The sequence below is a fragment of the Miscanthus floridulus genome, chromosome 8 (genome assembly GCF_019320115.1).
Source record: "Miscanthus floridulus cultivar M001 chromosome 8, ASM1932011v1, whole genome shotgun sequence".
NCBI lineage: Eukaryota > Viridiplantae > Streptophyta > Magnoliopsida > Poales > Poaceae > Miscanthus > Miscanthus floridulus.
The window spans coordinates 77,425,348-77,441,094 of NC_089587.1; the positions used below are offsets into that span (position 1 = coordinate 77,425,348).

General features: G+C 45.3%; 1 long non-coding RNA gene across 1 annotated transcript; it reads right to left on the minus strand.

The window, feature by feature from the left end:
- Positions 1–526: 526 nt before the first annotated feature.
- On the minus strand, positions 527–903 carry LOC136478542 (uncharacterized). The gene is made up of 3 exons (XR_010764271.1): positions 835–903; positions 663–726; positions 527–586 (listed from the first exon to the last, which is right to left on the minus strand). It is a non-coding gene; the product is annotated as an uncharacterized lncRNA (long non-coding RNA).
- Between the last annotated feature and the right edge of the window lie 14,844 nt (positions 904–15,747).

A 15,747-nucleotide genomic window follows, 5' to 3' on the forward strand; every position in this document is an offset into this window, starting at 1 on the left:
GCTGGGGCGAAGAAGGAACGACCAAAGCAACCTCCAGGGAAGCTGGAGCCAAACCCTCAGAAGGACCCGGTGCGACGGCCACAGTTACCTCCGGAGCGACCAAGTCCGCAACTCCGCCAGGTAGCTCTAAAGCCCCCGTAGCGACTTCATCAACAGAATGTTGTGAGTCTCGAGGCTCGGAACTCGTTGACACAGCGGGAGGCAGAGAAGAAGTCGATGAAGAAATTAGAGAAGACGAAACACTGAAAAGTGATAAAAGGAAGCACCAATAAAAACCAGAGGAAGAAAGATAAAAGCCAAAAAGATAAAGCTAGAATCAACTCACCCGACTACTTTTTTCTTCGCGAAGCTAAGAGAAAGTCTCGCAGGGGGAACCACGATGGTGAAGACGTCCCCACCACCCGGCGACGGGAGCGGGACAGCCGACAACGGAGCCGCAGAAGAAGCCGGGGCTAGAGTCGTGGAAGAACTCCGCACCGGAGGAGCGGTACAGCTCGGGACAGAGGCAACCAAAGAAATCGACACTGGAGCTTCAGAAGAAGTCGGCGCGGGAGCCTCGGAAGAACTCACACCCGACCTCCGATTACTTCAAAAAGTTCAAGACTAAAATTCAAAACAAAGAGGAGAAATTCAATGCAACAAGAATATGAAAAACAACTCACCGCCGCATGATGAGGGGGACTTCATCATCCTCTTCTTCCTCAGCCAACGAAACCAGAGCACCTGCTGAAAAGGAGATGAAAAGTACTCGGTTCAAGAGAGAAACATGAAAATAAAAGAACAAAGAGTATTAAATGTGCTCACCTAAGAGCATGCTAGCAACAACTAGAGTACCTGAGGGAGTACTTGGTTTGCGAGGCTTCTTGGAGACAGGCAAGCCAGATGAAGACCCATCCATTCGCCCCCTCTTCAGGACACTGCGAGGACCGCGAGGGACTAGACGAGGAACATATTCTTCATATACATCAACAAATCTGAAAGAAACCCTAGGAAGGGCTGTAAAAGTTTGAGACTTACTAATTGCAGAAGTACCAGCTAGATGATCCCCAGTCTCCGCCACGGCAGGGAGAACATCAAGGGGGATCGGATCGACAAAGTTCCGCCCAAGCTCCTGCGAAAAAAGATAAAACACCGAGACAAGGAAAAGCTAAGCAAGAATGGATGCAGCAAGAGTACATAAAGAACTCAAACAAAAAGATAGACAACTCACAGCTGGGGGCGGGTTGATGGCCGAAAACTCAGAGACGGCAGGAGGAATGATGCTCACTCCTTTTAGCATCTTCTGGAGGCGCTCGAGTACCTCCTCACCGGTCAGCTCAAGAGCTGGGACCATGCGTGAAGGATCCTCGGCCCCAGAATACTCAAAGCCGAGATGCTCCCGCTCTTTCAAAGGCTGAACCCGGCGATGAAGGAAGCTTGAAACAATACCAAAGCCGGTCAAACCCTGCTGTTTCAGCTTGCTAATCCTATCAAGGAGTGGCTGGATCGCTTGAATCTCAGCAGGTGACTCAAGCTTCTTGTCCCATCGGTCATTCACCACAGGACCAGATCCGGAGTGAACGACAAGAGAAGGGATCAAATTGGTAGCGTAGAACCACTCGGCACGCCAATCTTTGACAGAATCAACCAGGTCATAATCAAAAAACTTAATTTTGAGACCCTGGCGAAACTGAATCCCGCAACCGCCAAGGGCGCTGGTTTCTTCACGGCGGGGTTGAGGTTTCAGACGAAAGAAAAAGCGAAAAAGAGATAGAGAAGGAGGGATCCCAAGGAAGGCTTCACAAAGGTGAACAAAAACAGAAAGATGGAGAACGACATTAGGGGTTAGATGGTTCAGACTAACCCCGAAATAACCAAGAAACTGATGAAGGAAGGCAGAAGCAGGAAGACAAAGTCCAGCGCGGACAAAGGAAACAAAAAGGACAATCTCACCAGGACCCGGAGCCGGAACCCAATGCTTGCCCGGAACTCTCCATTCAGCGATGACTTTGCTTTGGATCAAGCCGTCGCTAACGAGCTCGCGCAGCTGGTCTTCGCTTGTTGTTGGAGCCGGCCAAACCTTTTGAGCTGCCCTCATGGCCACGAACTCCTGGTTTTCAATCAAAGACAGGGATGACTCCTCGTCCACGAAGGTCGCCTGAGACTTGCTTGCGGTTTTCTTCTTTCCTATGAACTGGCGGAAGCAAAGAAGGCACTAAGGAAGATGAAGCTAGAATGATGGTGCTCGGGTGATGGCGACAATGACGGCGGTGGATTTCTGAGAGCTAGGGTTTAAAGGCAAGAGCTGGGCGACAAGGGAAAGGAAGATAAAAGGTCTTTAAATAGATTTTTCAGAGATACAAACGGCCCACAAAGCCCGTTAAAACACAATGTGGGAACGCAACGGTCCATTTACCGACGCAGCTAAAACGACGGAGGACACGAATCCTCACAATGGTACAAACCAACGGGCAGATTTTAGACTTATCCGTCCAACGCCACGGCAGGGTTTTCAGATTGATACAAGAACAACCCGTCAAACCAAGAAGAAAGAAAGAAGAAAGAAAGGGCTACCTCATGAGGAACAAAAGAACCTGGTTATGTAAGAAAGAACTCGGTAGTCTCACGAACGACAGGGATCACAACAGAAAAGTCAAAGACAACTCAGAAGACAAGATTCGTTACATTACAAGCGATTTCAAAAATAGAAGATTACAAATCTTACAAGACCCAACAAACTCGGCACCACAAAAAGCAAAGTAGCAAAGAGGAACACGGACACGACTAGGCTCTAGAATGACTACGTGTTCCAAATTGCTACTTGGAAGGACAAACCGCCATTAGTTACACTGTTTTCTTCAAAGGACGGACGTAGTGCATCCAAGGCGGAAATCGACAGCACGGCAGGGCAACATGGAGCATAGAAGGCCGACAGGCATCTGTCTACCCAAGACCAATGTGATGTTGGATATGGTGTTGATCTGCACCGGATGGTCTCAAGACAGGCGACGAGGATCAACCCAGAACTACCAGATGAAGGAACGAAGCCCACATCACAAGACTTCCTCCAACTACCACCATGTACATCCTGGCACAATGCTGTCGCGGGATTAGCCTACCTCTAATCCCTATCACAAGACTTCCTCCAGCTACGACAAGACACACAGGAACTACAAAATATGCCCGGGGGCTGCTCTACTTCACAAATTACCATGTTCATGACTACCAAGGTTTCAATAGAATATCCAATGAATGAAAACAAGCACTCCAGGACAGTGTTTATAGACCAAAGGATCGGCGCACATGGACTAGGAGTACCAACGAAATAAGCCTAACAAAGGACACAGTGAAAAGACAGGACTCAATAATAGATGACTCAGGCAAGAGGAAGCAATACTCGAAGATGGGCATATTCGGAAGAATATACCAGCACAGTACAACCCGTGAACAAAAGGCATTTACACTCAACCACCACCATACAACTACATCTGGCAACAGCAGACCATCAAAGAATACGCCAGGACCTCGCATCTGATTTCTTCCTGAACAAAACAACACGGATATATGCTCGGAGGCTCGACCAGCACCATAGCCTAATCAACACTAAGCTAGGGAACCCGGTTTTCATTTCAACTACTTTCGGAGGCTCGGAACCAAAGACAAAGGACCAAGAATACAAGAAACTCAAGACTACAACGATGACGATACATCAAGACTCTTCATCCAACTTCTTTTCTAAAGAGAAGAACTCAGAGAAAGCGCGGAGCTACGGGATAAACCCAAAAGCACGAGGCTCGTACACTCAGTGAGTGCAATTTCACCAAAAAGGAACCCGGACATAAGCTCGGAGGCTGCATGCCGCAAAACTACTCAGATGATGGTTTAATCCAAGACTAAAAGGCCGCTTCGGAAGGATGCCGCGAGACTACTCGGACGATGGTTTAATCCAAGTCTTGGGGACTACTTCAGAACACAAATTTTCAAACAACATAAAGGATCAAGACCCTCTAACTTTTTGTTCCAAATAGCAAGAGGCTCGGGGGCTACAATCAGTGAGTGCCCTTTTTCTTCGAAAAAGCGCACGTCACCAAAAGACTTCCTCAACACAGACCATTTCAAGACATTACGACAAAAAGAACCCAAAACGAGCCATATTTGAGTTCTTTTTGATAAAACTTCAACGAACAATTAGAACAACTTCAAGACAAGATCCTCCAGCTCCTTGTTCCAAATAGCAAGAGGCTCGGGGGCTACAACCAGATGGATGTATTTTTTCTTCAGAAAAGCACTCACCACTCAAAGATCCTAAGAAGCGCTACAAGGTTTCACTCCAGAAAGCACTCGGATGACATCTTATTCCTACTCAACAAGACTTGAAGGGGCAGAGCGAGACTTTTAGAGCTCAACCATGAAGTGCTCGGGGGCTTGTCGATACGGGACCCACAGGATACCCCGCAAGGGAGAGAGAAGATCTAGTTCAACTAGGATTCTTCCCATGTAAATCTTAGTAGTAGAACTATCAAGTAATCCTACTAGGAAATCTCATTGTAAACCGACTAGGACTCTGGCCTCCTGACTATATAAAGGAGGGCAATGCTCCTGTCAAAAGGGAGAACAGAGCAGATCATAATCAATCCAACGCAAAGGCTAAGGCCGACTGGAAGTAAGGTTATTACTCGATCTACGATCGAGGGCCTGAACCAGGATAAATCGGCTGTCTCTTGCGTAAACCATCGAGTTCGGCATACGCTGAAGCCTAAACATACTGCCCCGGGTACCCCCGTGGCAGGCTATCGGTGGTAAAACATCGACACTTAGCTAAATGCGATACATTGGAAAAGACTAATGTTGAGCTTAAAGAAACAAATGATGCTATATCATCCAAACTCAATAAGCTCAAATCTTCTAAGAAAGAGCTTAAAGATAAACATGATAAACTTGAGTGGGTGCACAATGAGCTTATCACTAGCCACAACAAGCTAAAAGATGAATATATAACTCTTAAGATCAATCATGATACTCTTGTTATTGCTCAAGAATTTTTACCAAATAAACCACATGATGCTACTAACCATGTTGTTAAGATTGATATAGCTACATCATGTGATGATTTGATTGATGAGAGCATTGAGCAAGGATGTAGTGGCAAAGGCAAGAAAGTGATTGAGTGCAATGACTATGATGAATATGTCAAGCTCAAGAATACAAATGAAAAGCTCATAAAAGATCTTAAAGAGATGAAAAGCCACAACACCATTGTGATAGAAACTCTTGATCATGATAAAGAGTTGATCATTGAGAATGAGAAGCTCAAAGAAGAAAACAAGAAGCTCAAGGAAGAGAAGAAAGATGATGCTCTAAATGAAGAAAATAAGAAGCTCAAGTTAGAGAAAGAGCATCTCAAAATTGGATTGAGCAAGTTTACTAGAGGCAAGCACCTCCAAAGTGAGCTACTTATGAACGCCGTCATAAAGATGGATAGAAGTGGCATTGGATATGTGGCAAGTGTAGAGAAGAAGAAGGCTCAAGCTCAACAACAACAATCAAAGCCAAAGCCAAAATCAAAGAGATGTTTTGAGTGTGGATAAGAAGGCCACTTTGCTGATGAGTGTTAAACTCCACCGCCACAACCCTTGCCCAAGCATGCTAGACCCTTTGCCTTCAATGCTCATTACATGCTTAGAAAGGATTCTAGTGGAAAGATGAAAGTCATATTCTTATGACCCCCTAACAAGAATATGCCTAAGAAGATTTTGGTGGCTAAGTCACTTATTGAGAAGGTGAAGGGCCCTCAACAAGTTTGGGTTCCTAAAGCTTGAATATCTTGTGTGTAGGTGAACTACAAGATCGGTGAAAGTCATTGGGTTATTGATAGTGGTTGCACTCAACATATGACCGGCGATCCTCGTATGTTCACCTCACTAGTTGAAGAGGTAGATGGACAAGAGAAAATAACATTTGGAGATAACTCAAAGGGCAAGGTTAAAGGATTAGGCAAAGTGGCAATATCAAATGATCATTCTATCTCCAATGTACTTTATGTTGCTTCATTGAGTTTCAACTTGCTATCCGTTAGACAATTATGTGATCTTGGCTTCCAATACTTGTTCACCGAGAAGGAGATTGTTGTATCCAAGGTAGATGATAATCAAGTGATATTCAATGGATTTAGATACAACTTATATCTAGTGGACTTCACCTTCAAAGATGTAAATTTGAAGACTTGTCTATTCACTAAAACAACACTTGGGTGGCTATGGTATAGAAGACTTGCTCATGTTGATATGAGTTCACTCAAAAAGCTAATGAAGAATGATTTGGTGAGAGAGTTAAAGGATGTGAAGTTTGAGAAGGACAAGCTTTATAGTGCATGTCAAGCCGGCAAGTAAGTTGCAAATACCCATCCAACAAAAGCTTTTATGTCAACCACAAGAGTGCTAGAATCTCTATTGTCTTGTGATTGTTAATAACTATTCAAGGTATATATGGGTATTTTTTCTTCATGACAAATCCAAAGTTGCATCTTGTTTCAAGAAGTTTGCCAAGAGAGCTCAAAATGAATTTGAAGTGAAGCTCAAGAAGATAAGAAGTGACAATAGAAAAGAATTTGACAACATAAATATTAAAGCTTATTGTGATGAAGTTGGGATCAAGCATGAAGTCTCCGTAACTTATACTCCTCAACAAAATAGTGTAGTTGAGAGGAAGAATCAGACTTTGATCACTCTTGCAAGGACAATGCTAGATGAGTACAACACCCTCGAAGCTCTATGGGTGAAAGCAATCAACACCGCATGCTATGCATCAAATCGCCTATTCCTTCAAAAGGTCCTTGACAAGACACCTTATGAGTTGCTCAATGGGAAGAAGCCGGACGTCTCCTTCTTTAGGGTGTTTGGTTGTAAATACTATATCTACAAGAAGCAGCAACACCTAAGGAAGTTTCAAAGACGTGATATTGGTTTTCTTATTGGTTACTCATCAAAGTCTAAAGCATATAGAGTATTTAATCATGCCACCGGCTTGGTTGAAGAAATATATGATGTGGAATTTGATGAATCTAACGGCTCCCAAGGAGCACATGAGAATCTTGATGATGTAGGTGATGAACCATTGAGGGAGGCTATGAAGAACATTCTGGTTAGAGACATCAAGCCTAAAGATGATGTACAAGTGATAAATCCACCCTCTTCATCAAATATACCATAAGATGATGAAAAAGATGGGAGAGTAGAAAATGAAGACACTCATGTCTCCCATGAGCAAATGGTGGTACAAGCACAAGATGTTGATGCTCCACAACCTCCTTCTCAAGTGGTCAATAGAAGAAATACACCTCTCCTACAAGATCATCCATAAGATCTCATCATAGGGAGTCCATCAAAGGGTGTAATGACTCGATCTAAAAAACTTGCTCCATTTATTGCTCATCACTCTTTTATCTCTTGCTATGAGCCTACCAAGGTAGAAGAAGCTCTTAAAGATCCAAATTGGATAAATGCCATGTATGAAGAGTTGAACAACTTCACTCGCAATGAAGTTTGGACTCTTGAAGAGCGACCAAAAGGTGTAAGAGTCATTGGAACAAAGTGGGTGTTCCGCAACAAGCAAGATGATCAATGTGTTGTTGTGAGGAACAAGGCAAGACTAGTTGCAAAGGGGTTCTCCCAAGTTGAAGATTTGGATTTTGGAGAGACCTTTGCACCGGTTGCAAGATTAAAAGCCATCCGTATCTTGCATATGCATCACATCATGAAATGAAACTATATTAAATGGATGTGAAAAGTGTATTTTTAAATGGCTTTATTAATGAACTAGTCTATGTTGATCAACCTCCTGGGTTTGAAGACCCTAGATATCCTAATCATATTTATTGGTTGTCTAAGGCACTATATGGGCTTAAGCAAGCCCCAAGAGCTTGGTATGAGCGCCTTTGGGACTTCCTCATTGAGAAGGGCTTCACCATTGGAAAGGTCGACACCACACTATTCACCAAGAAGCTTGATGGTCATATCTTCATTTATCAAGTATATGTTAATGATATCATCTTTGGATCATCAAATAAAGACTCATGCAATGAATTTGGTGAATTGATGTCGAAGGAGTTCAAGATGTCCATGATTGGTGAGCTTATATTCTTTCTTGGTTTTCAAGTCAAGCAAATGAAAAAAGGCATCTTCATCTCTGAAGAGAAATACACAAAAGATCTTCTCAAAAGATTTAAGATGGATGAATGTAAGCCAATCAAGACACCAATGCCTATCAATGGATATCTCGACCTAGATGAGGGAGATAACCCGGTTGATCAAACTCTCTACCGTTCCATGATTGGTAGCTTATTATATTTAACCGCATCTAGGACCGACATCATGTTTAGTATGTGTATGTGTGCTAGATTTTAAGCTAATCCTAAGGAAACACATTTAATTGCCGTAAAAAGAATCCTTAGGTATCTTAAGCACACACCAAGCATTGGCCTTTAGTATCCCAAAAGAGCTATATTTGAATTAGTAGGCTATTCCGATCCGGATTATACCGGTTGCAAAGTTGATAGAAAGAGCACATCTAGAGGATGCCATTTGCTTGGTAGATTGCTTGTGTCCTAGTCCTCCAAGAAACAAAATAGTGTGGCTTTGTCCACCGCCGAAGCAGAATACATTGTCGCGGGTGCTTGTTGTGTACAAATATTATACATGAAACAAACTTTGCTAGACTATGGTGTAGTTCTAGAAAAGGTACCTCTTTTGTGCGACAATAAAAGTGTGGTAAAACTTGTAAATAATCCGGTTCAACACTCTCGCACCAAGCACATAGATATCCGCCATCACTTTCTAAGAGATCATGTTGCTAAAAATGATATATCACTAGAAGGTGTAAGAACCGAAGATCAATTAGTGAATATCTTCACTAAACCGCTAGATGAGGCTATATTTTGTAGATTGCGGAATGAGCTCAATGTACTTGATTTTAGTAACTTCACTAAAAATTGAGCTTGTGTTGTCCTTTGCATTCAATGTAATATACAACATGTTTAATTTTTGATAATGCATATAGGGTTTGTCTCACATGGTTAAGATAACCGCCGAAAAGCATGTGAAGAAGCTTAACCTTGGATTAAACTTGATAAGCAACTAGATTTACTTACAAGTATTGCATATGCATGAATGTTGTTTTGTCGTTTTATTCCATTTGCCCTCTTATTTGCCTATTTTCTTAAAAAGAATTATAGCCTAAGGCAAAATATTTTGAAAAACTTGAGGGTTTAAGAGAGGTCACTCACATCAGTCCCAATTGGTGTTTATTTGGATCTTATTTAAGTTGGGACTTGATTGGGAACAGGCAGTGAGGAGGAACATTGAAGATTTGCTAGAAAAGTGTGACCGAACGCTGCACCGGACTCTGCAGTCTAGCGTCCGGTCAGTTCATAAGAGGTGAACTCACTGCAAAGGAGTGACCAGACTCTGTCTTTCAGTGTCCGGTCAGAAGACGTCTCAACATCTGGTCGTGTGATGAAGACAAAGGCTAGGTTGACTGGACACTGGCTGCGTCCGGTCGGTGTCCACCGGACGCGTTCGGTCATGATTCCAGAGGAATTGGACCTCTCTGGAATCGACCGGACGCTGGGTGGTAGCATCCGGTCGCTACCACCAGAGCGTCCAGTCAGTAGATCTCGTACGGCTTTAGGACTCTTTATCCGTTTCCTTCTCTATCACGTCGGGGGACCCTATTTAATTGTGCGAACCATACCTTGCTGACCTATTCCACCACCGCCTAGTCCCATGCCCTAGCCGCCATTCAACTCCACGCGTCGCCCGCACTGCACTGTCCGCACCGAGCACCTCGCACCACCGCACCCATACATCAACGTCGTCTCCAGCTGCCCACGCGCGCCGCCGTCGGCTCCCGCATCGTCAGCGCCTCCCCATGCCGCGCTAGCCCTAGCGCCGTGTCATTCCCTAGTGCCACCAAGCCACCACACAGAGCTCCACTGCCATCCACTTTCTCGTGCGCCTACCGTGCTCCCTTGCCACCAAGTCACTACAAAGCTCTCATAGCGCCGGTAAGGCCTTCTCTACCATCGTCGTGCCCTAATCCGCATTGCTATTACAAGTTTTGACTTCAAATTGCAACCAGGGCAATCGATTCATCATGAACCCTAACCCTAGCGGTCCCGGTGTTCCCCCCATGTGTCGCTTCTCTTTTCATCCGATCGCTGTTTCCGTCAGGTAGCAAGCCAGTCGATTCAATTTCGTACCTACATTGCTTGCTCTCATAGGGTTTCGCATCTTTTAGATATATCGTATTTACTTGTATATCCATCTATTCCATCGTGCAGCGAGTCAATATTGTTGAGGTGTCAGTGGCAGTTGATAGTCAACTTAGAGCCAAGCTCGCGAGTACGGATCGAGGCCAAGCCTCGAGAGTGTCAGTGGATAGTTGATCTTGTCAGCGGTAGTTTTTCTCTTGTCTGATCAGATGGCTCGCACCAAGAACGTTGGTGGTGGTCCAGGAGACGACTGATCGGAGGCCCCCGCCTCGCTTGCCCACGGGAACCAAAGGCAAGGCGACGAAGCAGGTTACATCAAAGAAGCGCAAGTATCCTGATGCAGAGATAGTGAGAGTAGCAGCAGTTGCTGAGGCCACAGAGTGTGCTGAGAGAGGCGGTGCTCGCAGTGGTGTTGTCATTGTAGATCAACAGCTTACACCAACACAGAGGGCAGTAGTTGAGGAGGCTGAGCGTCTTCATGGCGGTCCACCTGGGACTATCATGATGGCAGGACGTCGTCTGGCTATTGAGGAGCCTTAGCCTTAGGGGAGAGTCCTAGCAGGAGCCACAGCAGCAGTCCCCACCAGCAGAGCCTCAGCCAGCTCAAGAGACTCAGGAGGGCCAGTAGGCCGAGGAGGCCAATGAGACCGAGTAGGCACCCCAGCCATAGCTACGCTGCTCTGGTCATACCCATGATCCAGTCTCACGTAGGCGCCGACATAACGGAGGGGATCGCGTCCACCGCCTAGACCACAAGGTCCGCCTCCAGTGGTACATCTTGACTTGAGGGCCGCCACGGCCAAGCAGGTTCGACAGCTAAGGTTTGTAGAGTTTGACGTGTGGTTTCCTCCGAGGAGGGATGAGAGAGCAGTAGAGGGTTTTTATACACCGCTCCAGGAAGACTTCTACAATGCATATCTGAATAGTGGGGTAGTCTTCCGGTCTCAGAGAGTCTATAGTATTAAGGCTATTGTGGCAGTAGCCAGAAGAGCATATCCACCCCTACTTATCATATTTGTCGAGGCTGACAGATCTGATTAGCTGGACAGGATTGTATGTACCATCTTGGGTTCGGTAGTTCTATGCTTCGCTCTATGTTGACCCACATCATAACTTCATACACTTTGCATTCAGAGGCAGAGACTATAGGATGATGAGTTTTAGGGCCAGGGAGATACTAAGGCTACAGGAGCAGCCTAGTCAGGTTACATAAGGTGTGTTATGGACAGCAAGAGCCTCCCAAGGTGTTCTGATGGAGGTTTGGTGCCCCCTACTGATCTTGTGCGATATTGCTTCAAGGAGCCCTTTGGTGAGGGGTCGAGGAGGAACCCCAGTAACCTTACTCCTACAGCTCGAGTGCTAGAGGCAATCATCAGAAGGACACTACTTTCCTAGGTTAGGGATACAGAGAGGGTCTGACTCGCCTACAGCTTTGGCTCCTTAATGTCCCTGATGCAGCAGATAGTGTTCGATGTTTGGGACCTCCTTCTATCAGAGATGGAGGATACTATAGCTGAGGACTTCAAGGGTCATAGGTAGCTTCCATATGCACATTGGATCACATTCCTGATGCTCAAGGCTATGTAGGTTAGGACCCCAGAGATGGTTGCAGAGTATAAAGGTGCCACCACAGAGTTTCTAGCTTATAACATGGCATAGAGGATCAGGCATAGCACACCACAGGCACCCACTCAGCCTCGCCATCGTCTAGATGTACCAGAGTCTACAGCTCAATAGGACAAGATTATCGGAGGCATAGCCGCTACTGAGGAGGAGCAGCTTGAGGCTCAGGAGGAGAGGACCGAGTCTAGTGACAGTTTGGATGATGACTACCGACCTATTCCTCAGATGCCTCCACGCAGACATAATGCAGAGGCTAGCTAGTTCTAGCTCAGCTCCACCTGCACCGTAGATGGATCCCGCTTTGATTGCTATTCTTGAGCGGATGCAGCAGGATCAGGCACGACAGGCTCAGGAGACAGCTACAAACTTTGCACAGTTTTAGGCTCATCAAGACGAGTTCCAGCGATGCAGCAGCAGCAGTAGATGCATGAGCAGCAGTTACTCATGTAGCAGCAGCTTATGGGATTTATGCAGCATGTAGTAACAACACTTGGGGCTCCACAGTCACTGCCTTCACCCCAGCTTGCTCAGCCTGCAACCACTACGACGACTCTAGCTGTATAACCCAGTGGGCTTCAGAGTCAGGGATAGCCTCCAGCTCTGTTTGCTTCTCCCACAGTACAGGTGTCCCAGTGGTTATCCTCGCTAGTGGTAGCCCCACAGTTCACACCTTATCATATGGGCTTCTCACCGGATTAGTCTTCCTCGTTATTTGTGCCTGACATGTCAGTCTCTAGGAGTCTTGGAGCATCTTTTAGCGAGTTGACAGGGATGCCCACACCGCCACATATGCATACCGCCGGTCCTTCTACAGCAGCTCTCGTCATCGTGACTACTCAAAGACTCCCTTCTTCTATTGCATCTTCAGATTCCCACGATAGATATACCAATAGCATCATAGGTAGCACCTGCCCCAGCTCAGACCCAGACTGCTTCAGAGACACTTCCAGCCATAAAGGGTTAGTCAGTGCAGAGCTCAGGGTCAAATGATGATGGCGCCCAGTTTCAGCTTGCCCCTCGTACCTCAGCGCCCTGGCTCAGTCCGCTGCAAGCCTCACCTGACCGACCCTTAGGTTTTGGTGTTTGACGTCAAAGAGGGGAGAGGGTTCGAGTATATAGACTCAGGGGAGCGACATTTAGGGAGAGCTAGTTATCTATTATTAGCTTATTATCTGTTACATTTGGAGTTTCTATGTGTGTGTGATACATTATGCATCCATGTTTAATATTATATCTATGTGATAGTAATATCTACTGTGATTGTGATTTATGACATGTGTGCTCTCTATTTTGAATTCCTTTATATGTTATATCACTTGTGCAATGCTCATTTGCTTTGCTTCCGCGTTTATACTCCGATGTAAATGGGCTTTATTACTTGTACTCATGCTTATTTCATATCTTTTGAGTACATCGTGTTTGCTTGGGTCATATAAGTCCTTTATATGTCATATCACTTATGCAATGCTCATTTGCTTTGCTTTCGCGTTTATACTCCGATGCAAGTGGGCTTTATTACTTGTACTCATGCTTATTTCATATCTTTTGAGTACATCGTGTTTGCTTAGGTCATATAAGCTTGCCTAACTCTCTTGTTCTTATTGACAAAAGCTTATATGAACCAAGCATAACAAAAACCTCTCTCTTTCACATACTCGAGGTGGTATTGTCATCAATCACCAAAAAGGGGAGAGATTGAAAGCATCTAGGCCCCTAGTTAGGTTTCGGTGATTAATGACAATACAAGATTACTATGACTAACGTATATTTTGTAGAGGCAATTAAGTTAGGTCATGATAATGGAGATCAATTGGGTAATTAAGGTTGTCATGCCCCTACGATGGAAATCGTTTCGGTTTTCAAAGGATAGACGACAAGGTTAAGGATGACTAGTTCTAAGTGTCGATTGGAGTTAGAGTGACACTTAGAGTAGTTTATGACTTTATTTTTCCTTTGACCGTACTATTAAGAGGGGTATGGATGGGTAGCTTGACCTAGATGAGTCTAGTTAGTTAGGTGTGGTGCACACTTGTTAAAACTAGCACTAGGTAGCTCCACAACAGCCCTATGATCCCGTGGAGCAAACTTCATTCACATATGTTCGAGAGTTGAAAGTGAATGGAGGGTTAAATGCTGAACCGAACGCTGGCTCCGGTGCGACCGGACGCTGGCCGTAGGGTCCGGTCAGTACATTTGATCAAGGTGATTGCGTTCGGTGCTGACCGGACGCTGGAGTGATCAAGTGACCGGACGCTGAGAGGCAGCGTCCGGTCGACTCCAGTAAGGTTCCAGAGAAGGAAATTTGCGACCGGACGTGTCCGGTCAATACTGATCGGACCCTGAGGATCCAGCGTCCGGTCGAGTACAGTAAGCATCCAGTGAGGGTTTAATGCGACCGGACACGTCTGGTCAGTGGTGATCGGACCCTGACAGCGTCCGGTCAACACTTAAACACTAGTGTACGGGTTGAACTGACCGGAGCGTCCGGTCAACATGACCGGAGCGTCCTGATCACCCCGTAGAGGCACATAACGGTTTGTTTTTCAGGCTGCCTTATAAATAGAAGCTCCACTTGTGTGTAGAGTCACTTTTGCTCATTCCAACAGCTGAGAAACACATTTGTGAGTGCCAAAAAGAGCAAGGTCCTAGTGAGGTGATTGAGATTCGTGAATCTAAGAGAGTAGCATCATTAGTGAATTCAAGAGTAGCAAAGTGTGCATCCACCGTTCTCATTAGGCTTCGAGTGGTCAAGTGAGAGTTCGTGCTTGTTACTCTTGGTGATCGCCATCACCTAGATGGCTTGGTGGTGATTGGGAGCTCGGTGATCATCCGGCGGAGCTTATGGGTGACCCAACTCAAGTTGTGAGCGATTTTAGGTGATTCAGCCGCTGATGGAGTGTCGAAGAATCAATCTGTAGAGAGCACTTGATCCTTAGCGTGGATCAAGGGAGAGCTACACCCTTGCGCGGGTGCTCCAACGAGGACTAGTGGGGAGTGGCGACTCTCCGATACCTCGGCAAAATATCGTCCTCGTTCCTCTTCTCTCTATTTACTTTGAGCATTTACTTTGAGCAATTCAATACTTGTCTTTACAATTCATAGAATTGCCATGTTAGAGTAAGTTTGGAACATAGGTTGCAAGTCTGTTGTGCGTTAGATTAATAGAAATACTTTTCTAGACACAAGGGGTTAATTGGGCTAACCGTATGATTTAAATTATTACAAGAAAATTTAGAATTAGCCTAATTCACCCTCTCTTGGGCATAAGTACATTTTACCAACTTTACACATCCAAAGTTTGGCAACTAAACCAGGCCCTAGCATCCCGAATCCGGCAGGGAAGGGAATGGTTGTAAACAGGTGCTATTTGTTTTAATAAATTCCAGTAGAGGGGCAAACCTCTCCTATTTCATAAAAAAAACATTTTTCCGGTTCTAGCACTAGGCGATATCTGAATTTGAAAACTGCTTCATGAATTTTACTTGCTTAAAAATTATCCTAAAGAGATGCATGTATATACAGCATGTTCATTCGATCGTATTTGACTTATTACGGTTCTTTCACACTAAAGCTGTTCGTTTGGGCTGATTTGATTTATAAGTCATGGCTGAAAGTATTGTTGGTCGGTTTGGTGTAAGGGATAATTAGCTGATAAGTCTGTAACAGGTGGACCTGCTTGTGGGACCCGCAAGGCCACGAACGTCGCGTAGGCGGTAGCTCCACCACCGACACGTGGCCAAGGCCATGGTCCACACCACATCAGTCCCCTCATGCCGCGGCCGGTCCGGCCGTCTGGGACAGCCAGTCGTCGGTACGCGACAATGCCAGGGTGAGGGGAAGCAGATCAAGCTCGTACGGACGGGGGCCAACCACTTCAC